The sequence below is a fragment of the Ambystoma mexicanum genome, chromosome 5q (genome assembly GCF_040938575.1).
Source record: "Ambystoma mexicanum isolate Mex_15411 chromosome 5q, UKY_AmexF1_1, whole genome shotgun sequence".
Taxonomy (NCBI): domain Eukaryota; kingdom Metazoa; phylum Chordata; class Amphibia; order Caudata; family Ambystomatidae; genus Ambystoma; species Ambystoma mexicanum.
This window is the reverse complement of record NC_090933.1, coordinates 656701875-656729629: the sequence shown is the minus strand read 5'-3', so window position 1 is coordinate 656729629 and position 27755 is coordinate 656701875.

The following is a 27755-nucleotide window of genomic DNA, read 5'->3' as shown; positions in this document are numbered from 1 at the left end:
GACACATGATGAAGCCTCTAGAGTCCACCCACGTGTGAAGAAGACACTACACTAGTTGGACAGAGTCATTGGGCCTCATTAGGACCCAGGCGGTAAGGGGTTTACGGCGGCGTAAACAGCGCCGACCCTTACCGCCTGATTCCGAGGTCCCTTAGCGCCATGGAGGTTTTAACACCTGCTTTTAGCAGGTGTTAAAATCCATGGCGCTAAGGGACCTTGTTGTTAATTACGCCACCGTAATTTACGGTGGCATAATTAACGCCTTCCCCACTCCCATTATGCCCTATGGGGCAAAAATGGGAATGGGGAAGGGTAAATGGGTTAATGGGGACTTACCGCCCCACTCACCTCGGAATGGAGCGGTAAGTCCGCCAACCACCATGGCGTAAACGTAGTTTACGCCATGGTGGTAAAGGTACGACCCAGGCGGTAACTTACTGCCTGGGTCGTAATGAGGCCCATTGTCCATTAAACAGGTTGAGGCCTGTGACCCACACAGATTGTCAGACCCTAAACATGTGTGCAACGCAGTACTGAGCCACAGTTGACATGGGAAGGCAGATGAAATGCCATGCAATTTGGGTCATCATGGACTTGTGTAAGAGTGATCATCCAGTCATGGACACATATGGGCATGCGTGAAATGCACATGGAGCATGAATGGGCACTCATGTCCCAGCGGGGCATCTGACCTCTGCACAGTCCAAGTGAGACAACCTGCATCAAGTACTAAGGATGTACCTCAATGGATATGTCTGGCAGATTGGCCGCTGGAAGTTAGAATGTACACAGGAGGCATGACCAGGGAAGTAACCAAGGGCAATATTGTAGCAGACCAGTGCTAAAATGGAATTGGGGTGCAGAGCAGGGGGTTGAGGGGCAAGGAAGCATGCCTACATTGGCTACCCCCTTGCAGGCAGAGGACACATGCACGTCAGTCATGCTATGCATAGTTCCTGGGCTGAGAGGAAGGTCACCCCACTCTACAATCAGAAGTGCCAGTGAGCTGGAACATGGACCGGAGGGGCATACTGGTAACCAGCATGTGACTAGGGTGCAAAAGTGGTGATGTGGACAGTCCCCGTCTGCTCCACATGTCCACCATCCAGCAGAGTAGACATGCATCAGGGAAGCATTGCATTACTCGCACATCATAACCATGTACACGTGACATGTAGTGGCAGTCATGCACAACACATCACACAAGTAAAACACACACGTCCTCGACAAACACGCATCAACACGCACTGGAATGGGCATCAAAGTCTGGCATCTCTCCCACTCCTTCGACCGATTCAGATGGTATGACCTCAGCAATGAGTGACTCATGCGGAGTGAGGTCTTCCTCCTCCGGTGCAGGCCCACCGGCAGTCACCAGAGTCAAGTTGTAATTTGAGGCACGCTTAGCCTTAGCGCTGCGTTTGAGGTCATTCCAACGCTTTTTTCACTCTTGCGCCGTGCGCATCTCGTGGCCGAATGCACTCACATGTTCTGCAACTTGCTTCCAGTGGGTATCATGGTGGGCAGCCGTAGTCTGACAATCAGCACCCACTAGCATGTCACGGCTGTGTTTTCCGCACGTAGCCCACGAGGAAGTCCAGTTCCTGGTTGCAGAAAGGCTTCTTCCTGGACGTGCAGGAGGTTGTGGCTGTGTGTGGGGTCCCAGCCTGTGCTGCAGGTGCAACCTTCCTCCTCTTGGATTGTGGCGCAGACCCTGGCTGGCTGATGCCGCCCTGATCAGTATGGCCAGTGGGATTGGTGGATTGAGCCAAGGGAGTGGCAGGTGGAGGGACGACCAAACGGCTGACTTCTGTCAGTGGCAGCTGGGTGCCCTCCAATGGACACTGCGCATCAACATCCACTGTGGCAGGGTCATTGACCACAACTGTCCTGGTTGGCAGACTCACAACCGGGGTGTTGTTGGCTGCATCTGCCCCTGCACTTGCCAACACCTGGCTCTTCGGGGCAGCAGATGACATTACTGCCCCAGGGACACGTGTCTTGGTCAGGGCAGCCCTGCGTGCCCCTACAGTTTCCCTCCGGTCCTGTTGGAAATCTTCCAAGGGCTCTTCAATCACCAACGCAGCCTGCGCTGGCAGACCCTGAGCCTGGGTGGTAGTGTCCACAGCTGCACCTGCAGCTACCACTACTCTTGGGCCCGTGGCAGTCGATGAAACGGACTGCTGGATCACACGGGCGCCAGTGCCAGATGCAGAAGCTGCATCTCCCAGAACCACAGGGGGTGGTGGCATGACTGCACCGACACATGGCACAACATCATGCTCAAGTGGTGCACCCCTGCCTCTTCCCCCTCTGCGGCCACCCTGGACACCCTGGAGTCCCCCGACTCCCTGGTCACCCCGGCCACATCCCTGACCACGCCCGCGACGAGGAGTACGCCCAGCTGAGGCGCCCCTCACCTTTGGTGGCCTCCCAACCATGGCACAGATGGAGTAAAGCCGGCACAGATGGAGTAGTGCCAATGGGAGGTGTACACCACAATTGACCTGGGCAATTGCGGTGAAGGGGGTGGGATGCAAGATGTTAACAGCCCCCCTGCACCTGCAAGGCTGTATGTGACCCCGGTGATGTAGTGACGGGTCACGCTATGCTCAGGAACCCCAAAACTGCAGCAAAACTGTGCATGCAACCCTGCAGCCTACTTGCGTGGAATCAACCTCCCACAGTACGCGGTGGCACCCAGTAACACAAAAAACGCGTACGTTTGGGACACGCAGGTTACTATGACCTCGAAAACGGGTGCGATACACAGGGGCACCTGCAGTGGGAAAAATAGCGTGCGCGACTCACCATCTGACTAGCGTGATAATGAAAAACACGCGTAGCCAATACCCCCGCCAAAAGAAGAGATACGTCCTCGATCTCTGTGAAGATGTGATGGCGTGCGAAAAAACACAAAGCAGCTACACACGTCGGTCTCCACAAAAGGCACCTACAGCGAACTGCTGGCCCCGCTCACCTTTAACCCATGCTGAAGGAAACGCCCACGCGCATCACGTCATTTACATGCGTAGGCCCTTTCCTCGGATTACACGGATTCAAACGCAGATGTGCAGTTTTTTCACGCATGCTGAACCACTATGCCCATGTCACGAGGAAAACGCCCGCGCGCGTAATGTCAGAGAAGCACTTACGCGCTAAGGGCCTTTGGTCCAATGAAAACACGTACGTGTGCTGACGCGCTTACGCGCTAAGGGCCTCTCCTCCAATTACACGCTGACGTGCAATTTTTTCACATGCCAAATCACTCCGTATCAAGCTGGCCACGCAAAAACACACGGAAGACCACGCTCCTGCCCAGAAGGCCGAATTACTGCCCCCCAGAGCCCTGAGCACGCTCCCACCTGCAATCTGCTGCTGCCTGACTGCCTGCTGCCCACGTGCCCTGCTATTTGGTGCCTGCACGTCAGCCAGGGTTCCAGTTGCTGTGTCCACCCCTGCTGGAACAGAAGACTCCCGACTGGGATACCATCGCTCCACAGCCCAGCCCCAGGACCCAGTTGCCCACCCAGGCCTGCCTCAGGGGTCACCATGTTGGGGCAAACACCATCTGAGACCACTGGCGACCCCCAGCCAGAGAGGCAGAGGGCCACCAGCTTCAGTGTGAAGGAAGTTGGTGTCCTGGTGGAGCATATCCTGGGGCATTATGATGCTCTCTTCGGAACATCACGCGCCAACAAGAAAGGATGGGAGAGGATCTGGGACGACGTAGTGGTTGCCATCTACGCGGAGGGGGTAGCAACCCGCGACATCAAGCACGTCAAGAAGCGCTGGGAGGACTTCAGATCCAGGACCCTCCACAAGGCCCGGCGCCTCGCGTAGGGGGGCCGGATCAGCATGAGTGACATCCAGATGAGGTTCCTGGAACACGTATGCCCAGCGCTCCACCCCCAGATACTTCGGATGAACACCCGTCTGGAGTTGAGCGGTAAGTGGCCAAGCATTGGTGTGTGAGACAGGGCATGTTGCAGTGTGCTGGTAGTCTGATACTTGCCTGTATGTGTGACATGGGCCATGTATGGATGTGTGTGTGCAGGGACATCATGGTCATGCATGTAAGACCAGTAATTTGCGAACCACATGGTTGGTGCATGGGTTTCAATGCTACATGGGGAGCTGTATGGCAAATGCACACAGGAAAGCATGCCAGTGTCGGTTCTTGCACATGGTGGGGGTGTGAGGGATGGGTGCTGCTGTTATGTACATGTATGGTGCATGTGTGTGTGTTTCTGAGAAGTGTGTCTGTGACTTCGATATGCCATGGATTCATGACACATGTCCGTGATGATGTGTAGATTCACTCATGCAGTGCGGTCACCGTTGTATGCACTGTGTCTATCCACTGTGTCTGTGGTGTACAAGGCATGATGCATGACCCTCTGGTGGTGTGTGTGCATGGGATCATTGTGAGCCATGATGCATGTGAGTTTGAAGGCAACAGTTTGATAAATAGAGGCCCTTGTACATGGATGCTGATGTTGATTGCAGGCGCCATGCCTGTTTACGCATGTGTGTTGCGTGCATTAACCCATGTGTTGTGGAGGGACAGGATGGAAGTGACGTTAGACACTGCCACTCATGTGTTATTGCTTCCTGTCTGGGGGAATATTGTACTGTACCCTGATGCTTGTATTCTATGTCTCCCTCTATGCAGCGTCAAGTGAAGAAGAGGGCGGAGACTGCGCTGTGGAGACAAGCGGCGGGGATGCCTCCACTGGGCGGCAACGCAAGGCCCAGCCACCCACCCAGGACTTGCCATCATCCAGGAGCGAGGGGGCTGGTGCCGCATCTGCCACTACGGCTGTGGCGGAAGGGCCGGGTGAGCCCCCACAGGGACTTGCAATGAGGGAAGACGGTACAGAGTCATCCAGGGTGGTGGTCTCCACAGAGGAGGAGGAACCTGCTACTGAGCCGCACATGGGGCCTGGTGGGGGTAGTACCACTGGTGCAAGTGGTGCAGTCCAGGGCCAGGGTCAGGAGGCAGCACAGTTCACCGCGGAGGGGCCTGTGCATGTCCCTGTCCGTGACCCTATGACTGCACAACCATGCACCAGCAGGGATGCCCCGTCCCAGGCCCGTCTGCAGGTGGGGGAGAGTGCCATGTCATCTGCCTCTCCACTACCTGCGGACGAGGGGTCCCATGAACGTATGGGCTCCGTCCTGATTGGTGTTGCGTTGCGCACGCATAACATTCGTGATGACGTGCGTTCTTCCTGGGCAGAGAATGCACGCCATCATGAAGAGCAGCGTCGCGACGTGGCACTGTTGGGAGCGGCCCTGGTTGGTGGGTTCCTACATGTGACCCGCACTCCGGCGGACCTCTCCTCCTCTGTGGAGACTATGCGCCAGTCGTTCTACCTGCCGTCATCTGGCCCAGATTCCACCAGGGCCCCCTGTGGACCTGGCCTGACCAACACAGCCAGCTTGGTGGAGATCCCATCCCTGCCACAGTCGGGAGTCGGCGGTCCAGCAGGGGTGGACACCACAACTGGAGACCAGCTGATGGAGGATGTGCAGGCATCATCGTACAGGGCACATGGACAGCAGCAGCAGCAGGAGCAGGCTCTATGTGGGAGCAATGATGGCTCGGGGCCATTGACATCAGGGGGGCAGGCATCAGCCAGAGGGCAAGAGGACCCTGGAATGGATGTGTCTTCCATGTGGCTGCGGTTGGGCCAGCGTATGTGTGCGGAGCGGCGGTGGGCGGAAGAGGCGCGGCTCACCATTGTCAGGGCGGAGTTTTCCATGCGTCGGGCGTTGAGGAGGGCAGAGTGCCTCGAGAAGACTGACAGGGAGTTGGAACAGGCCATGTGTGCCTCCCTGCAAGACCTCGGGGCCAGGACAGAGGCCCGCCTCCAGCAAATAGACATGGAGTTCGATGATGCACTGGCCAAAAACATCAATGAGTGAGCCGCAGGACTTGCTCGTCGCCATTGTAAATAGTTTATAGTGATAGGTTTCCTTTTTTTTTATTTTGGGGCTTTTGGACTATGCCCCACACTTTTGTAAATAGTTTTTTTGTTAGGTAGGTTATTAGATAGGTTTCATTTGTTTTGTTGGGCTCATGGACCCTTGAAAATTGTATTGTACATAGTTGGACGTTGGATTTAATTGGACATTTTAATTTCATTTCACCATGGATCAATGGATTTACCTTTTTGCGTTTCATTTGGATGTGATTTGGTGGACAGAGAGTTTTGGCTATTTTTCTTTTGGATTACTTGGATTTTTTGAGGTTTTTTATTTTTATTTGGACATGCATTTCATTTCATGTTTGTCATTATTTTATGCTTTAAGTACTTTCAATTGGTTTTCATGTTAATACATTTTGATCTTTTACTTCAATGTGTGTGATTCACTCATTGGGTTCATGCATGTTGACATGTGGGTTTACTCAATCAATGGCAACCTGTGTGTGTGTGTGTGTGACGGACATGTATTGATGTACATAGTTGACTTTTGGTTTGTGTCATGAGATGGGCATGTCACTGCTGGATGGGTGAGTGGGTGGGGGGACATGTGTGGGACATGAGTGGGGGCCTGCTGGCAGGTGCCCCTCACTGCTGGGGGGTGGGGGTGCAGGGGGACATGAGTGGGGGCCTGCTGGCAGGTGCCCCGCACTGCTGGGGGGTGGGGGTGCAGGGGGACATGTGTGGGACATGAGTGGGGGCCTGCTGGCAGATGCCCCTACCTGCTGGGGGTGGGGGTGCAGGGGGACATGTGTAGGGGCCTGCTGGCAGGTGCCCCTCACTGCTGGGGGTGGGGGTGCAGGGGGACATGTGTGGGACATGATTGGGGGTCTGCTGGCAGGTGCCCCTCACTGCTGGGGGTGGGGGTGCAGGGGGACATGTGTGGGACATGAGTGGGGGCCTGCTGGCAGGTGCCCCTCACTGCTGGGGGGTGGGGGGTGCAGGGGGACATGAGTGGGGGCCTGCTGGCAGGTGCCCCTCACTGCTGGGGGGTGGGGTGCAGGGGGACATGTGTGGGACATGAGAGGGGGCCTTCTGGCAGGTGCCCCTCACTGCTGGGGGGTGGGGGTGCAGGGGACATGAGTGGGGGCCTGCTGGCAGGTGCCCCTCACTGCTGGGGGGTGGGGGTGCAGGGGGACATGAGTGGGGGCCTGCTGGCAGGTGCCCCTCACTGCTGGGGGGTGAGGGTGCAGGGGGACATGAGTTGGTGAACATATTGCAAGGTGACATGTGGCTTGGCTGGGGGCATGCCCAGCGTGGATGGGCTGCATGCGGGACATGACCAGGGGTGCATGGTAGTCCCCTGTGGTGTGGGCTGTCTGCAGGGTCCGTGGAGGGGGTTGAGGGTACACCTGGGAGGACCCACACTGCCAATTCATGTGTAGGACTCCCTGCGCACCACACTGGATACAGTACCCCAGCAAAATCGCGTGTGAAACTTCCTGCGAACCCCAGTAATACATGTACCCCGCTCGCACAGGGTCAATCGCGTTTGAAACTTCCCGCGAACCCCAGTAATACACGTACCTCACTCGCACAGGCCCTTTCGCATGTGAAACTTCCTGCGAACCCCAGTAATACACGTACCCCACTCGCACAGGGCCAATCGCGTGTGAAACTTCCCGCGAACCCCAATAATACACGTACCCCACTCGCACAGGGCCAATCGCGTGTGAAACTTCCCGCAAACCCCAGTAATACACGTACCCCACTTGCACAGGGCCAATCACGTGTGAAACTTCCCGCGAACCCCAGTAATACACATACCCCACTCGCACAGGCCCTTTCACGTGTGAAACTTCCCGTGAACCCCAGTAATATAGTACTATTGCCATGCACAAATTGCTAGTTCGCTCTCTAGCTTTGAGAATTTCATAATAAAGAGTTATTTCACAAAGCTAGAAGTATGCATTAAAATCCTCTTCTGAGTAATTAGTGACCATACTGCTTGTTGGTGTCGTACTAATTGAGTAAAGCTTGTTTATTGATTATACAGACCATGATGAATCAGAAGAATTAGGTCAGTTAAAACCAAAAAAATAAATTGTGAAAATTAATTTAAAAAACATTGGCATATAAAATAGACATTTCATTATTTATTTTGTTTTTCAGTTGGATATGTTTACCCAATGTATACAATGATTCACTACAAAATTGTGTTTCCTGAAGAATGCTGGCCATTAGAAGTATACAGACCAATTCAGCCAAAGCCGTGTGCACTTTTATAGAAAAAAAGTTTCTCAATAATTAACCAATTAACGATTGAGCTGTTTAAATGTGATTTAGTCGTCTATGTGTCAGAAAATATGATTCTGTGAATGCTGTTTATAGTATAACTATGCTGTAATTATTAATACTTGGATTGAAAAAATATTGTTATCTTTGTGTTGATGTCATTTTTCAGTTCAGTGATATGTTCTAATTTTGGTTGTTAATTGGTCATCGAGCAGCATACATTTTTGAAGTAATTTGTAATATGTAAAGTAACATTTAATATATGTATATTTTGTTCAATACATTTTGAAGCTGCCATAATTGGCAAAAATGGTTAACAATATGATATATTGAATTACATACATCAGAAGATAATATGTTAAATCTGATATAAATGGGGGAGAATCATTTTGAGTTTTGATTATCCTTACCTGAAGTTCCCAGTAGGGCTTATAGGTGCTCCTCACTATTTTGGTAGCACTGCAGTTAGGTCTTCTTCAGATAGATTCCAGGATAGAATCTGGAGTAAGCACAGGTTAATTGTTGTCAACATCCTGCCAGCACAAACTTTAAACACTGTTCTTTTCAGCTGGTGCTGCGCAGTGTCTAAATGTCTCAATGTATTAGTATGTATTAGTATGGTTTAAGCACCTTCAGTCCAAAAGAAGAAGGACCCCTGATGTTACTTGTTACCTTCAATAAATGTACCCAACTAACTTATTATGAGACCATTAGATCATACAAACTGCTGAAGTAACCCTTTAACCCTGTCAGTGCTGTGTTAGAAGTGGAGACTGACATTATTTCCAGTAAAGTATTATTCTTCTGAAATTCTCTTCCTGCTTCTCTGAAAATATCCCTGTTTGTATTGACTTTCACAAATGTGTACCTTATTTTTAATTTCTCTGAGAACAGGATTGTAGCCAGGATATCTTGCCATGGTGGGCCTCCTCAGTGTACATATGGGTTCAAGGAGTGGCGAATGCCGCTACAGGAAATGTGTTTATTTTATTGGGTTGTTTACTGTTACATTCTACCATGGACCAGGTCACAGTTTGAACTACTCTAGGCCAATAAATAAGTTAAATTGGTTAAAAGACACAATCCAACCTTCAATTAATATAGGAAATACTGTGAATCCAAAAGATAATCCTGTATGAATTGTATGCCTGTACTTTCAATGCGCAACAACATACATTGTGGTAATTGTATATGCCTGTGATAGCACCAAAAAATGATCCTTCCTTTTATCAATTCTGAATAAATGAGAATCCAAGTCTATACAAAAATACAACATGAGAATTTATATTACGCCTTCATCAGGACAAATTGTAGCTCTTGAAAAATATATTGAATCTTTGAATCTTCGTGAACATCCATAGTAGCTTTTCCAAATCAAGCTTATCTGTGAAATCTCTCCATAGTGAATATACATGTTCAATTAGAATATATTACAAAGAAAATCATATCGCGACAAAGCTAACAAATATGATACATTGGGTGTATCATTAAGAGAATACATTTCCAAACTTCAGAAAAGCAAATTATTGGCTATAGGAGTTGTTAACAGGTTCTCTACAATACAGCATGATTTTGGTATTCATGTTCTGCAAAGAGAAGAAATACTAAATCATCCCCTACAATTTAAACAAATGATTATTCAGAGGAACTAATTCAAGGATGAGCAAAACCTCACCAACAGTCACCCTTACTTGTGTGGCGTGTAATACTAAAGCTGTTCATGCTTCAAGAATAGTACCCTCCTTGCTAATGGAATCATGCCAGGCCCAGGGTGTGGAAAGGACTGTTATTGCCGTACCAGGTTCCGAAATTGAAGACCTAATTATTTTAGCAGGGGAAAACTAAACATTTTCTTACCTCCAAGGGCACTTCATACGGAGCGCTTAATTTATTAGAAGCAATATTTGCCACCAACATAATATGCTCTGCATGGTCTACTCACATATTGAAATCCAAACACTGAGCAGAATTTCAGGGACCACAAAAGATGCAGCATCTCACGCTGGATGTTTAATTCACTCTGGGCACAATGAAAACAGAAACAGGTGTAGTAGAACCATTCCCATTGTTTCAATCATATGTAAATGGTAAAGATCTTTATGTAAAGGTGAATATACACATACTAATATGTTTGAAAAGTGTGTTGTTCTTCGTGGCATGACCAAGACAAAACGAATACATTATCTGATGTACAATAGAAGCTTGTGAGGGATGTGTGCTGGCTCTTCATAAAACATGCTGCAACATGATAACATAATTCCTATGAAGTTGAGCCACGCTTTCTTGGGTTTCACTAAAAATCAAATTACTCCAAACTGGAATATCTATATATAAAATGGTTAGGTATGGTTCTGTACTCATCTGATGCACTTTATCAGTGAGTGTTATGTTGCCCTTTGCTGTACAAATGTCAACGTGCACCTCTGTGTGCCCTTCAACTTCAACAACAGCTATCATTTTAACAAACAAGATTAGCACCGTTCTACGTGATCACCTTTACATTCCACTATTGTAAACGTATAAAATAATTTCAAGTTACTTCTTTCCACCCCACTTCTCTTCACCCAGGGCACAGTGTTTCCAGTGTCAATGAACAGTTATTTACTGGCTCAACGTTTCAGTCTCTAAAAAGCAAAATGATGTAGGACAAATTTCTCTGCACAAGCTAAAAATGAAAGTAGGTGCTGTAATAATGCTTCAACGCAGTCTTTTGCCATCACAGGGACTGCAATGAAACATGGTTGACAATTACGTGTCTACAAATACATACCATAGTGGCCTGTGTAATATGTTCTTATACCGCGCATATCTCTCATTCCATCTGATACTGTCTTTCAAAGATGACAATCTGCTCCACATTGCCACTGGAGGATACATCGGGCTTTGTGGGCCTTGGGAAGAGAGCACTAAAAAGCCGACAGTGATCCAGAGCAATTCAAAAGTCAAACTCATCCTTAGGAATCTACTGATGTTTCAAAGCTAGCAATGTTACTTCAGATATGAAGGACTTGAGTTCTGATCAGGGACGTAATTTGGGGGTCACCAGGGGTCCCTTGCTACCCCTGCAATCTCCCTTTGTACCCCTGTAAAAGAAAACAGGTCTGGGGTGCCCCATCACAGTATTCAATCATCAGCATGAAGGCTGGGCTTGTAGCACTTAGTAGGGGTTGGAGCTGGCCGTCACATGTGGCACGTGTTACATGACACCTTCAAATCCAAACCCTTCTCCTCCAGCTTTCTTGCGGCTCATATGTAGGAACACAGAAGCTCTCTCAGCTTCCTGGCTCCTGTTTGTGAGCAGCACGAAGGAGTTGAGAGTGGCCTGGAGTGCCAGACCGACGTTGGCATATTTCTTTTAAATATGATGTGTATTTTGCATGTGCGACGTACGTGTCAGATATATGTATGTGCTATCGGTCAGTCAGTGGGTGAATGAGATGAAATGTGATAATGTCTGTGCACTATGGTAGATATACTGCACTGGCATCTGGCCCTAAGTTCCATGGAACTCCTATGGATTTTAGGTGACCTACATACCATGAACCACACAAAAACTGCAAACTAGAAGGGCATCACCCCTCCAACACTGGCTAAATTATTCCTGGAATACTCTCCTGTATGACATCAGAAAAATGAAAATATGCTAAGAGGGGATCCCCAGAAACAAGAGAACATGTGAGGAACTTGGAAAACTCATTTTACCATGTAAGATGGGAAATGCCACCAAGATATTGTGGTAATACAGAAGGTTGAGGAATGGGTGTGGTACAGTGAATGATATAGTTCAAACCGGTGGGGGGATACCTGTTACTCAGTAATTGGACATACACCCTATGATGTAAAAGATACATAGCATCAGTCGTTAAAAAATTGCCTTTGTGTCTCATGTGCCATTCCGCTATTTCTAATTTCATTTTGTTGTTGTTAAAATAATAACAGAGCATATTGGAAGGGTAAGCAGTTATGTAATATAACTCTCTCATTTTGAATATGGGGGCATGACGTTGGTTTAGAGACGAACTAACCACGATAATGTCATATGTGGAGTGGAGGTGCTAGTGAAGTAATACTTGCTTCTAGATGATTCATTCCGTTTTATGCTATTTCGACGCTTCCTGTACTCCAATAGTTTGTATAAAGAGTTTTATTATTTCAAATTGTCTTTTACATTTATTAGGCTGATTAAATGAAACTGTCAATACCAATAGATGTAGGCTTGATATACATGTAGCTGGCACAGTGAACCTTACTACCACTGTGAGTGACATTGCAATTGAGGGCTTTTGAAAATGTGGGTATCAGGCCATCCTGCCGTTTTAAAGTGCTCACTGAGTATGCCGAGTACGTATGTGGTGAAATCTGACATATATCACTTGAGGTTATCGGAATTCTTTTTTGTTGTCACCCGTTTTAAAGAAATGCATACATTCATAATACTTACAGTTTTAAAGATGTATTAAGGTGATATGCTTAGTGAAAATGAACCTGCATTGTGTGCTCACAGAGGACACATTTCAGTTAGCATAGAGTTGAATTGGGGCTTTATGGAAGTCCTATTATTGCCATGCATCATGGCTTTATTTGTAAAGTGACGTATACCGTACATGGAGTTTTATACAGACTTGTCACAAAAATGGTTTCAGGTTTGTTACAATTCCACTGACCTAGGTCAATTATGTGACTTTTGTCTTGTTTGTAGTTAGCTAGAAGGCATGTAAGATTTAGGGATTGAACTGGGGTATTGGGCAATAGACATTGGGTCACATATTGGTGTGCCATCATTCTTGATATTGATTGTAAAAATATACTGAAAATTGATCAATGATGATGATATGCTGTAGTGTGTGTGTTTCTGGCCACTTATGCACACAGTGCATAGCGTTAGTGTTGTATTGGGTATCCATGGCTACATGGAACCCATCTGTTGTGTGCAATGTTTATGGTTACGCTATATTATAACCCAGCCAATTGGGAGTTGGAGCACAAAGGTGACTGTAGCTGGGAGTCACAATGACCGATCTTCTTGAGAATTAACAATGTTAATTACTTACTTGACCATGGGTGTCCTTCACTTTACTGGTAACGAATATTATGGACCTCTGGTGACCCCCAATGGGACCTGCTCGCAGATGTACTGGCATTGCCTGCGTCCCCACTGCCTTGCCCCATGGCTGGGGGTGCTGCGTCAGTGCTGTCCCCCCCTTTTCTGGACACCCACCATCGCCAGGTGCATACGTCATGATGGGCTCAGAGCCCCTCTGTAAACCTGGTTAGTTGCTAGAACACTGCCTCTCCCACAGCATTCAGATATCTGTGGAGCAGGAAGTGAGGGTGCTGCAGCTTTGCCCTACATTCCCTCTTTCGGAGTGACATGGGCCTCACAGACGACCCACTGAGGTGTGGCAATTTGATCACAATGGGCAATTGGCATGGTGGAGCCATCCTCTCTGGTGAGTGTCCTAAGTGGTACTGATGACCTCGGGCTTTGCTACGCACAGTGCAGGGCCGTCATGTGCCAAACATTTGTGCCCACTGGGAATTGAAAGCTGAAGGATTATATATATCAAAAGGTGGAAATGATGATTGGAGCCAGTGTGGTACAGAAACCCTGCTGAATGGTGGTATAAATCAAAGACGTGACGGCTAGATTTCTGCTTTTGTGTGAAGGAATCCTGGGGATAGGAGCAAGCAACTTCACATCTTTTGAGGATTTTGTGTGTGCAGCCGCAGTTCAAAATGGCAATGCCAGGGATACCGTGTCCCCCTACATTTATGGCCAGCCCTGGTCCTGTGAGGATAAAATGGAGCCAATGGGAAAAAAGCTTCCTTCATTATATACAGACAGCTTGTGGAAATACCATTTCAACTGATTGCATAGTTTCACTTCTTATGCATTTTTGTGCTACGAAGGTCACCAGACATTTGAAACTTTGCTGGAATTAGAGCAGTCTGAGGAGGGCTCTGTCTACAATGGATTTGGCACTGCATTGCAAACGCTGGATATTCATGTTAATTAAAAGACCAGCACTATACTTGAAAAATACAATTTTGGCATTAGGGTGCAAGAAGTGGGGAGACGATAGAGGAGTACCTTACGGCTCTTCGCCACTTGTCTTTGTCATGCAAATTTGGTGATAAACTAGATGAATATATATGACACCAGTTCATGATCCATTGCAATAATGACAAAATCAAGGAGGAGTTTTGGCTCAAGGATGAGCCCAGCTTGAATGAAGTGATATGTATTGCAAAAAGGATTTAGCATTCGATGGCCTTTGCAGCTAAATTGATCAAGAAAGAGAGTAAAGTTGCAACTGCTGAGATTTTGAGAGTGGGTGATGCAGGGAAGGGGAATAAAAAGAAAAAGGGAGGTGCACAACACCCTCAGGGTAACTCTGACTCTAGAAGTGATAAGACAAAGGGGCAGAAGTCAGATGAACGCATACGTTATAGATGTGGTAGTGCTACCCATTTTGCTGGCTCCCTGGGATGCCCTGGGAGGAAAGTTACATGCTCTAAGTGTAAAAAGTGTTGTCATTATGCAAACTGTTGTAAGAACATTGTGTTGAGTGGAGGACGAAGAGTATTGTGCATTACAGAGGAGGGGTAACAATCGGTTGGAGCTAAGGCTTGACCCCAATAGCATGGAGTAAGTGTTGCACATAGGAGAAATTGAGAGTGTGACAAAAAGGTTTCCAAGTGTGTTCAAGAACAAGATTGGATGTGTAAAGGGCATGAAACATAAGATTGTACCCAAGGAGGGTAGTGTTCCGGTAGCAGCAAAGCTGTGACCCATTCCGTTGGTGATGAGGGAAGGAGTGATGTCTGGACTTAAGAAGTTGAGCGAATCAGGAGTGATATAGAGAACAGTGAGTGCAGAATGGGTGTCAACTTTGGTGGTGGTTAAGAATTCTAGTGGTGAGTTAAGGCTGTGTGTGGATTTGCACGAACGTAATAAGTGTGTTGTTGTGGATAGGCATTCTTTGCTCAATTGTTGGAAATGTTGACAGTGATTGGTAAGGTGAAATACTTCTTGACGTTGGACATGGCATCCGCTTACCATCAAGATGAGCTGGATATGGAGTCTAAAAAGTTCACTGCGTTTATCACTCATGAAGTGATATTCCAGTTTCATAGGATGCCCTTCAGGCTAGTATCGGTCTCATCAGTCTTTCAGAAATGATAGCCATCGTCCTGAAAGGATTGCAGGGAGTACATTGCTTTCAAGATGATGTGTTTCTCTGTGGGGAAATGGTGGAACAGCATGAGGACGTCCTAAAGCAAGTGTTGAAAATTCTGAAGGTGAGAGAGATGACTTTAAAGGAGGGGAAATGTGTGTTTAGAAAGGCGACTCTGGACTGTTTGGGGCACTGAAGCCTAAGACCGACATGGTGTGCACAAAAAGAAAAATGTTCCATCTCCAGGTGATATGATGGAGCTGAGATTGTTCTTAGGAATGATCAAGTTCTACCAAAACTTTCCAGACAAAGTATAGAAAAAGAGGAGTTTGTTAGAAAAAGGAGAAGAGTTTTTGTGGGATGCTGTCTGTGGGAGAGAATTTCCATCGATTAAGAATGAGATCGACATGGCAAGTCCGCTTGGGCAGTTCAATACTGAAAGGAGGTGCATCATCACTGTAGATGCCAGTGATACCGGCATTGGGGCTGTGTTGTCCCAATTAGGGGAGAATGGTCAAGAAAGTGTGATATGGCATGCCTCAAGAGTGTTTTAGGGGAGTGGAGAGAAAATGTTCTGTTTTGGAGAAGGAGGCCCTGACATGCCACTGGGCGGTAGAAACATTTCAGAATGTTGTGTGGGGAGCGGAGGTTGTTGTGTGAAGAATAGAGGGCATTCCGGGAGGTTTATGCAGAATTGAATACAAACAATCGAGTTCTAATCTATAGGGGTTGTGTGGTGTTGCCAAAGGCATTATTTAAAATTTTGGTTGAAATTGCCCATGAGGGGCACATAGGAATCACTAAAACCAAGGCTGTGTTGAGGAGCCCATATTGGTGGCCGGGATTTGACCGCAATGTAGAAAGGTTGACACGGGAGAGTGTGCAATGTGAGAAGTCCGGGAAAGGTGAAGTGGCACGGCTACAACCATTTGAGAAGGTGGGAATACCGGGTACTTGCGAGTGAGCCCTTTTGGGAACAGCTCCATAATATGGGGGACAATGTTAATTGCACACGAGACCCACTCCTTGACAGATCGCACAACAAATTTAGATATCCTTACCCCCTGTCAAAGCAGGTCATCAACCTTAATACAGTCATTCGACATAACTGATATTTGGCGCAAACTCCACCCAAATACATGAGGTTAATCCCATTACTACGCACCATGTGACCTTCACACAGACTAGATTATATTTTAATTGGGAGGGAATTGTTAATAGACCTCCTGGATACAGAATATAAAGCATGGATCCTCTCTGATCATGCCCCACTATTACTCGGCTTACAAGCTGTCCCTCACAGGGTGTGTATACCAACATGGAACCTGAGAGGGGAATCTCTACAAGTTGAGATGTTCAGGGTTCACCTACGAGACTCTATATAGGGCTACTTTGAGCATAATACCGGGAGTGTGGCTAAGGTAAGCATGCTCAGGGAAGCTTTCAAAGTGGTAATCAGAGGGGTGGCAATGACTGGATCTGGGTGGTAATCATAGGTGTGACAATTACAGGATCTGGGGGGATACAAGCTCAGATAATGAGGGACCCACACAGAGCAAAAAGTGAACTTGAAGAGTTGAAAAAATGGGAAGTACACAATTTATTTGCCCCTAGGATATAGTTAAACTGAGGAACGACTGCATAATACATTGGGATAGGTTGGGTAAATTAAAATATACAACATATGTGGAAAGACAACACTCAGAGGGGACAAACCCGTTAGACTACTAAACTGGCTCTCGAAAAATCAAGGTTTGTTGCAACACAATTTACTCTATTGCAAAAAGCCAAGGCACCCTACTCAGCACACAAACAGATATAAATGATTCCTTTCATGAATAGTATAGAGCACTATATAGGGAAGAGTCAGATATCCACCTTTCTGAAATAGTGAAAGCCCTATCCTAAATCACACTCCCTGCCCTCGACACTACTTCATCATAATTGCTAGACGCCCCCATCACAATAGATGAGTTGATCCCACAATTAGAACGTTACCCACGGATAAAACACCTGACACGGACGGGCTACCGAGTGAATTTTATAAGAAATATGCAGACATTGTGGCAGTCCCACTATTTGCCATGCTAAGTGAAGCGTATGAAACAAGTTCCTTTCCAAAGTCCTTTGTCCCTATTGAGCCAAGAGAGTAAAATAATCACTGTGCTACTAGCCAATGGGCTCCAAAGAGTCTTAGCAAAGATAGTACATCCAGACCAAATGGAATACATTCCAGCAAAGAAACACGACCTGGAATCTGCGTAGAATGCATCATGTCATTGATTGCACCAGCCCAAGAACAGACCACTGCGCGATAGCCTCCCTAGACGCCATTAAAGCGTTCGACTCAGTCAGATGATCCTGGTTTCAAGCCACACTACGGCGATTCGCATAGGGCATGGGTCCATCAGATGGATACAACTGTTACACAACAAATCAATAGCCAGGATTATGTAAGCGATTTCAATCCGGCACTTCACCTAAGACAATGCCTAGCGTGGGATGCACAACTGAAACCCATAATTATTTATTTGTGTCTATAAATTCTTTAATTCTGAAAGATGTACCACTTATATCATGCCCCTCTCTTTTAACCCCCCCCCGGTCACACTGAACCAGAAAGCACACTGTTTTGCAAAGTTAAAATATTTATTTATGGATTTCACAATATATGTCACACTATTTTAATGGGTATAAAATGATCACCAGTTGGGTGATGTTACACTAAACAATCTCTTGAATCACAAGAAGCAATGATGGCAAAAATAATGCAGCACAGAAATAATCCTTTTTTGTGTGTTAAATCAAATGGCAATGTAGTTACTATTTCCCACTGCACACACCTCAATCCCCCCAATGTGCAATATAAAGAAATAGAAAGAGAGAGAACAGGTTTCAGGAATGCAGAACTCAAGCAAATATATCAATCCCAATTTCCCCCCAGCAAACACCAGAGAAAAACAGAATTGATTGGCAAACTTGTCAAAAAATTTTTAAAGTTGGCTTGAATGGAATGGGTAAAACACTGAAAATGGTTTTAATTCAATGAAATTGTTGAAATACTAATGGGAGCCACTTTGTATGGTTTCAGACAAACACTAGCAATGATTTGAGAGTAATAAGCAAGTTGAAAACTTAATTTTTAAGGTCGGGTGCAATGAAAAGCTATTTTACACGTTATATATTTTAGCCAAACGTAAAATTTGCGGCAAACTTTTCCGTGTGCGGTAAATGCGATTGCGGAAAAACTAGAAGGATATGAGATGCGGTTTTGGGTTTGGCAAAATGTAACACAAGAATGTGCTTTTAAAATACAAACAAGATTTCTTTACACTAGGGATGGATGATGAAGAAACAAACTACACGACAGCACAACCACCAGACCAGGACGTCTCCGATCAGGTTTTTGCCCGCCAAGATGATTGCCTTCTTCAGATGAAATATATCAGCGCAAAGATGATTTTAACAATATTATTACAGGAGGACTATAGGATAAGAGAGAGAGTTCAGGCAAGACAAAAAGGATTTCTAACAATACAGTTCTGGATATGAGATAGATTTGATTTGGATACGGATGACTATGGACAGTACATATGCTAGTGACAATCCTATACTCTGGATACTCACTACCAAGGTTTTGAATGGAACCGTCAGGAATTATGGTTCTGGTCAAGGATTTCTACGACAGTCTGCTGGGCACACCGGACTGGTCTGGTTCAGCGATCAGCAAGGTGCTCTGGACACCGCACGGCAGGACTGGACAGTGAAGCGCTCTGGTCTACACTGCACAGCACGACTGGACTGGATCTGCAATGGCTCTCTGGTCTGCACAGCACCACACGGCACCAGACTGGGATTTAATCTGCCCTTCTGGTTATGAAGATAATTTGTTGGCAGGCAAGCAGTTACGGCACAGCCTGGCTGCTTCTTTGGTTTCCCCTTGAAGTTGAGGGATGGGTTCTGTAAGTTAGGCCCAGCTGAAAGTGGATCAGCTATGCTCTGAGCTTTTCTGCTTGCAAAGCTTTTTGTAGTCTGGAACAAGGAGTATGAATGGATCTCCTTCAAAGTGCTTTGCCAAATTTGGGATGGTGGGTGGATCAGTGTGTCTCTCTAGGTCCTCAGCTGTCTCTATTTATGTGTTTGATAAAGGGGTGGGTTATCTGAATTATCCTAAGCGCACCCCCTATGTAGTCGATTGGATAAAGTCTGCTCCCTCCCTTGATTGGAGGAGAAAACAGTGTGTCACCATGATGATGTAGTTTATGAGGCAAAACATCCTCCCCTTTGTCTTTTGCACACAAAATCTATTTTTGATATAATACATCTTTACATGTGTACAATCTTTATACCAATGACATACATAGATTACATATTTTGTGGAGCAAACCCTCTTCCAATCCTCATTGCGGTGGGATCTTGGGTCTGGATTTGACACATTTTCGCAATTTTTGTCTGGGACACAATCTCTGATTTGTCCAAAATTTTGTACATATGTGCGCATGATATCTGGGCATAACCGTCTGAAGTTTCATGCTTCTGACATAAATACAATTGCTACAAAACCAGAGTTTTCACTGTGCCTTCCATGAACATCGTGCAGATTTCTGGCACCTCTTAAAATGTGCACAAAAAATCACATTAACACTGCTACCAATTCTATATTTTTTTGCAAATTCGCACAGTCCTTTATCAGTCGTTTTAGAAATATGATTTCTGTGCATTGCGAATCAACAAAAATATCTGTCTCCGCCTCCATCTTGTAGCTCAAGAGCAACCTCCGCCTTCTTCCTCTGGCAGAGGCCACTGTTGACACTTTACAATTTGCATATCCTTTCAGCCAAGGAAGGTTCATTGTCTCTCCCAGGAGCAGCGCCAGTGCCCCTCCCCTCTTAATCAACACCTGAATATGAGTTCCTGATCCAGAGAGCAGAAGGGAGGTGCCCTGCCCAGTGGGGGGAGTTGCTTTGTAGTTTTGGCTTGCATCAGGCTTACTTTAAAAGTCACTTTGTTAAATTTTTCTTTGTTGGAAATAAACTTGCAATTTTAAAATAGGCAACTACAACTGTAATTCCAGTCTCTAAACCATGGAGATTAAATGGTTGCAACCTATATTACTTTTGATAACAAGTCAATTAATTTATAGACATTTGATTTCATTTGCACAAGTTTAAGCTTCTGATGCAACTGACAGATGTCATACAGACGGCCGCTTGTACTGCGCCCATATTTTGACAGATTTTCACAGACAAGCACACTTTTTACTGTGGATATTTTGATGATAGATTCTGCTTTTCCTGACATTGTGTGTTCATAATGATTCCTTAAATGAAGTGGCAGGTAACACCCAGCAAGGATATTGGATGTTTTGTGGTGTTTTGGACCAGTATTTTGTATTTTCAGCAACCAAGAAAAAGGGATGTAAGAGCAATTTCCGGGTTTCTTGCAATAAAGCACTGCCTTTCATGCAGTTTCCATTTTTCCTTGGTAGGCAGCCCAGTGGCATGTTTCAGCAGTGTGGCCTCCTTCCACCACTGACAACAGGCAAAGTAGATTTGGCAGCCATCTTCCTGTGCTTGGTGGAGCACAATTTCCTTAGGTTTTGGCGCGCATGGGGTTTTCCCTGCCATTTTGCTGATTCTGGTGCCACCAGCACACAGGGATGTCACAGGGCAGAGCCTAGTGGGTTAAAACATCCCAAAAGCCCCCCTCAAGATTTGACTTTTGACCGCCCGTCAAGGGGAAGTCGCGAGATTGGGATGTTCAGTTTTTCTTTCTGGTCCAAATGGAAAAATGTTTCTGCTTCTCTGATCAGTGCTGGATTGACAGTTTCTCCTCGCCGGTTCCGGATGAGAGTATGGAGCGATACCCTGGGCCCCTTGGGTTTTTCCTTCCGGTCCCTGAGTGGTCCTCCTCGGTGCTTAGGATCCATGGTTTCAAATTCTAGGATGGCAAAACAGAGCATATTTGTAGACATTTCCCCACCACTATTCATGTAGTGGGGCAGACGCATACATTTTACATATACTGACAATATTTTCTGTTTACAGTTATTCCTAATTATAACAGATGGAATCGTTTTATAGTTGGAATTCTAGGGGTCTGGAAGGTCCCCCTATGGGTTTCCAGATGAATCCTCTAGTTGCTGCAGAGTGTGCCTAGGATGGCAACACTTCAGTTGGTTGATATTGACCCACTTATCTTCCCCCTCTGCCAAACTGCCTTTCGGGATACAGATTTTGTAGGTGACTGGTGAGATTTTGTCTACAATTTCAAAAGGTCCCCACCAGCTAGGAAGAAATTTGCGCTGTTTGGCCTGGTTCCTTTGAAAATTGTACAAGTAGAACCGGTCTCCTACTTGGTATTCTTTTCTAGTAGTCTTAAGGTCATAGTGGGTCTTCATATTATCTGCAGATCTTTCTAGATTTCGCTGAGCATAGGCAAAAGCATGTTGAAGGTGTTTTCTCAGATTTTCAACATACTTATGAGTTGTGGAGGCATTGATCAAAGTCTGCTCTTGGGTTCTGTAGAGCAGATGCTGGGGAAGCACCATCCTTCGTCCAGTCATCAGCTCAAAAGGGCAACATTTTAGTTGCAGATGAAGGAGTAGATCTGATGGCCATCAGGACAAGAGGTAGTCGGATGTCCCAACTTGGCCCAGAATCTGCCACAAACTTTTTTAATATGCTCACAATTGTCTTGTTGTATCTCTCAACTCCACCACTAGAGGCGATCCGGTAGGCAATGTGTAGTTTCCTTTTGACCCCAAGTATCTCCCACATCTTTGTCATCACTTCGCTAGTGAAGTGGCTACCTCGGTCTCACTCGATCCTTTGGGGTAGTCCAAAACTCGAGAATATGTGGTTGATCATTAGGACAGCTGCTGTTTCTGCCTTGCAATTTGGGGCCGGAGACATTCCAGCCATTTAGTGAACAAGCATGTCACGGTCAACATGTACCCGTTCCCCTTAGAGGAGCGAATCACGGGCCCGATAAAATCAACTTGTAAATCTCACCAAGGCAGTGTCATCCCCCCTCTTTGGGAGAGGTGCACAGTGTGTGACGGATGTTGGATGAAATTCTGCACATACAAGACACCCCTTCAAGTATTGGTCGAGGTCCTGCTCCATGTGTGGCCAGTATGCAGCCTCTCTTAAGATTTCAAGTGTTGTATGAAACCCCCTATGACTGGCTGTGGCCGCATCATGGGCATGACTTAGCATCATGCTTCGGAATGAGGTAGGGACCACCCACTGATCATGGCCAGCTATGGATCTCCTTACCAACAAACCGTCTTGGATTCGGAACATTTTTGGACATTTCATCAACACTCTGAGGTCCTCTTTCCCTATGTAATCGGTATCCGTCAGGGGAAAGTTCTCAGGGTCCTCAATGTGTTGATAAAACTTACCAATTATTGGATCCCCTTTTTGAGCCATAATCAAATCGGAATCTGGGGTCTCCTTATTCCATTGTGCATTTGAGAGTTAATTGTGAGCCTTTGTCTGGGACCTAGTGATAGCAGTGACCTGGATTTCACCCAACAGGGATTCGATCTCAAGTAGATCCCCTTGGATGGCTCCGGTTTTGGCCAGCTGATCAGCTAGGTAATTTCCAGTTTTGTCTGGTCCCTCTACTTTAGAATGACCCTTGATCTTTTTCCAGTAGATGGTCATCCCATTCGAGGTGACCAGATCATCAATGTTTTGGATTAATTTCCCATGTTTCAATGGTTTGTTATAAGCACATAGCATGCCTCTGGTTTTCCAGTTAATTAGGTCCTCCACGCACCGTTCTGTACATAATCCGAATCTGTGATTATGACCAGTTCGTGGAGTTGGTGTTGGACAGCAGTGAGGATGGCTTGATGCACAGCCATCAACTCTGCCACTTGACTACTTCGGGGGCCGATTTTGTACCCAGCCGAAGGTTCTGGGGCATCATTCACCCATGCATTCCCTACGCCGGCCACAAATTCTTTTTCCCTCTTGTTGTCAACATCGTAAGAGCATCGATCCACATAGACAGTGGGCATTCCCTCACACAGGTCTTCTTCAAAGACTTTGTGTGGGGAATTAAGGTATGCCTCCATGTTGTCCTTGGTTTTAAGACTTTCGTCCTCAAGACAGTTTTCTCTGGCACAGTCATGCAAGTCAGCCTGACCTTGCGTGAGTGGACTCTTCTTATTTTGGCCATATCTGACCTCTGCAGGAAAGCCTTGCATTGACAGAATCCAGGAAGTAATTCGGGAATTACTCACATTTCCAGCCCGGATTCTGTCACTTTGGAGGTATTGCAGAAGCTGGTGTGAATTCTCCACTATGATGTGCTCCCCCTGGATAAACGCACAGGAATTCTTCAATGCCCACACCGTTGCCAGGAGTGCCTTCCCACAATCGTTGAATTTTTCCTCCACAGAGGATTAAGTTTTACTTGCATAGGAGATTACTTTATTGACCTTGTCATGCTTTTGATATAATACTGCAGTCAAGCATGTATTTGAAAATCCTGTCTCCAAGAAGAACTCCTTGTTTTTGACAGGGTACGCTAGGCAAGGCGCTTGTGAGAGGCTTCTTTTGAGTTGTCTTACTGCCTCGGCTTGTTCTAGACCCCACTCCCACTTGACCCCCTCTTCAAAAGATGGTTCAGGGGTCTTGTGATCTCTGCGTAGTCCTCAATTAACTTTCTGCTGTAATTAGTCAGTCCAAGGAGGCTCCTTAGTTCCCATAGAGTGGTGGGGTCTTTTAATTTCTGAAGTGCTTCCACTTTCTTTTGCTGGAGACAGAGCCCCTGAGGAGTAATCTCATGCCCCAAGAAATTGACACAGGTTCTACCCCACTGTGCCTTTTGAAAGGAGAGTTTTGCTCCGGCAGCCCTCAACTGTGTCAGAACATAATGGATCTCTGCTATGTGTTCCTCCACAGTTGAGCTTTTGACTAAAACATCATCTACATAGGCCATGTTACCCCTTTCACCCAGGTCGGGCATGGCCTTTGTTAAGATGGATTTCTGAACTCTGTCCTGGAGGGGCAGAGGTTCAGAAGGCCAGCCTAGTTTCTTGGAACAGGGCAACCTCTGGAGAATCCAGACCAATCAGGGTAGCGATGGCGGCAGTCAAGACTAGGTCTCAAGAGGGGTGAGGGTGACTGAAAGCCCGCAATGAGCAAACAAGGCAAGGACGCTTACAAATTACTCCAGACAGGTGATATATTAAAAATATAGACACATTTATTTCAAGGCTTTGTAACATCGACCATAGTAAAGAATCACGGTAAAACTTCAATAAACCAACACATCACAAGCAATACAATATATATATACAAGACCAAGGGGTCTAAAGAGTTAGAAGCACGAAATATGTAGACCACCTAGATGGGGAGGAAAACAGACAGTGCAAGTAATCGTTAGACCCAGTTCGACATCAGAGGCCACCTAACTAGAAGGAAGTCTGAGCCCTACGAAGAGTGGAGCCTTGTGCTCAAAAGTACCTGCACACGTGGGTGCCAACGGGCAAAGGAGAGACTCTTCAGGGAGATCAGGCAGTTAAGAGAGGTGAACAAAACGATGATGAACAGTTCCCCGCTACTCAAGCGCGGCCTCCACTTGTGGGCAGAAGCAGGGCGCGAGTGCGGAAAAGAGCTGCTGTTTACGACAGCGGTCTAGAGCCACAGGCTCCTGCAGGAGGGCGACCGGTTAGGGTATTGACTACTCACCGGTCCCCGATGCAGGCAGACCCAGGCTTCTCCGTTTCCGTCTCGGTACTGGCAGGTTCAGATGCGATCAGCAGGATGTTTCGACGCTGTGTAAATTCCGCGACAGCAGGAGTCAGGGTCGAGGGTGTCCCAAAATGCAGCGAACATGCACAGGTTTGTTACCACAGCAGGGCAACACGGCAACCGCAGGTATTCCGGTCCCAAAGCACACGTCTCACTTCAGACCTGGGAATGCCAAGTGTACGAATCGTGTGAGAGTGCCAAGGACACCGGATTAGCAGTAAGCCAGACGGCGATGACAGAGCAAGGTTCCTGTGTAGGCTGGTCAGTCCACTGGATGGCCCAGGGACGCTTCCGAAGGCTTACATACAGGATTTGGTGAAGATGCCGAGAATAGTTGTTCCCACTATTCTAAAGGGTCGAAGCGCCAGTACAGGCCTTCTCGTTCGATCAGAGGCAGAGGGGTCTCACAGGACGACAGCAGTGCAGGGTGCCAAACCTTCAGCGGGTCACCAGCGATTCCTAGACTCAGCTTCTTAGTTGCAGGATACTTGGCTCCTTATCCTTCGTTCGTGAGAACTCAGGAGATCGTCATGGTAGTGGTGTTTCCAGCCTCCTCTTATCCAGAGCTCCCTTCACGCCAAAACGGAGTGGACCCAATGGGAGATCTGGTCACCAAACACTCACACCATACGTGGACCTATCACGGACCACTGTGGTCCCAGGCATTCAAGACACACTAGACTCTCTGGCACCCAGGATATGTATTGGGAACAGACATCCCAGCCCACATCCTGGAGGCACACACAAGGCATGCAGAAGCCCGCAAAAGCGTTGTGTTTCGCGGGAAATTGCATGACCAAATAAGGACTGCCCCGGGTCTGCTCGACCTGGGGGAAGGTAAAAGGGCAAGACGGTCAGCGGACAGGACAAAGAACCTTGTGATCTGGCCATTTTGGAAGCCAGGCCACCCATTTGGGCCAAACGCGGGAAGCGCGGTTAACATGGCAAAAAGGGGTTCAAAACACAAAGAAACGATAGCTGACACCAGTCCCGTCCGTGACACACTTGCACATTTCATGATAAGTCCAGCGAGATTTTCTAGGGCCATGGGAATGACTAGAGAACCAAGAGCGTGGTAATGTAAGTTATGGTGCACTCTTGTTTCATGTTGCTCAAAAGCTGCAACATGAGGAAAGGACTAAGGGAAACGAAGTCTCCCGGTACTGACTGTCTTAAGGGCATGTCAGTTTCCCCGTAAGAATGGAGCGAAAGCCCAGAGGAGTGCGGCGGAAGGCTGCGCTTCTCTGGCAAAGTCTAGATCAGGGTGTAAAACAACAGCAAAAAGTTTGGGGGTTGCCACACGGAAGGAAAATTACCTACAATTATGAAATCTTTCCTAACAGCCTTGGGCAGAGAAATGTTGAATTCATTGCCGGAGTTGATGTATCCGAAAGGAGTCCGGATCCATTTGTACTGCTGCCCCCTGAAGGTGAAAGCCAACTTGTATTGGTCCTCCCTACTGACAGGTACAGTCCAGTACCCATTGGTCAGGTCAATGGCAGTGAATACCTGTACCCCTGGATCTGGGCCAGCCCTTCGTCAATGTAGGGAAGAGGCCATCGGGAAGTATGGACCTGTTTGTTGAGCTCCCTAAGGTCAGCACAGAGTCTCCACTGGCCGTTTGGCTTCAAAATCCCCAGCACCAGATTATTGAAGGTGCTGTGGACTGGACGGATTATCCCATGGGACTCAAGGTTCTTAATTATTTCAGTAAGGGACTCCATTGATGCGAGAGACAAGCGATATTGCTTCACAAACAGTGGAGTCATGCCAGGGTCCATGGAAATTGTTGTTGTGTGGATGTCGGTGCGACCACAGTCATATGAGTCCACCGCAAAGAGATCTTGAAAATCTAAGAAAACTTGTTTCAATTGTTGCTTTTGCTCCAGAGTCTGACATGCATCAGCTTGGTTGACTCTCTCTTCAACCATCTGCAGGAAGCCTGGAAAGACTTCCGGTTTTGCTATCTCAGCGGCCTCCTCCAGTAGGGTGGAGAAGTCCCTGGTCAAAGTGCTGATTTGGAAGTGCTTCAGGTGGGGAAGGCAGTCCTCACGGAATTGGAATATCACCTCATCCCTCCTGAAGTCACAGGTCACATCTTCCTTACCATAAGGGCAGGAAGTGTACACTAGGAACTTCCCCCATGCCGGGTGAAGATCCTTTCTGGTGTTGTGTCGTCGTCACTATCACTGTCAAAACCATCCTTGGGGATTGGTCCGAACAGTTCATTACCTAAATCTGTGGAAAAATGTCGATCATCAACCACTATTCCAATAATGGTGCCTGCGGCTAGAGTGATACTTTTAAGTCTCTGTTATCCACCTCTATTGGAATGGTGTCATGTTCTAAGTTGACTAGTGGTGTTGGGTTTACCCCCAACCCTTGCTGTTGGAAATAGGTATTAAGATGAATATCGGCGTCAGGGTTTTTCAGTTTCTGTCCTCTTTTAACTTTCACATCCAGGGAGAATTGTCGGGTCCTTTCTGGGATGGTGACTTCCTCTCCAATCTGAATTTCAACTGCATAAGGCAGCAGTTCAGCTGACCTAAATGCTTTCTCTTGGTCATCAAAGCCCATGG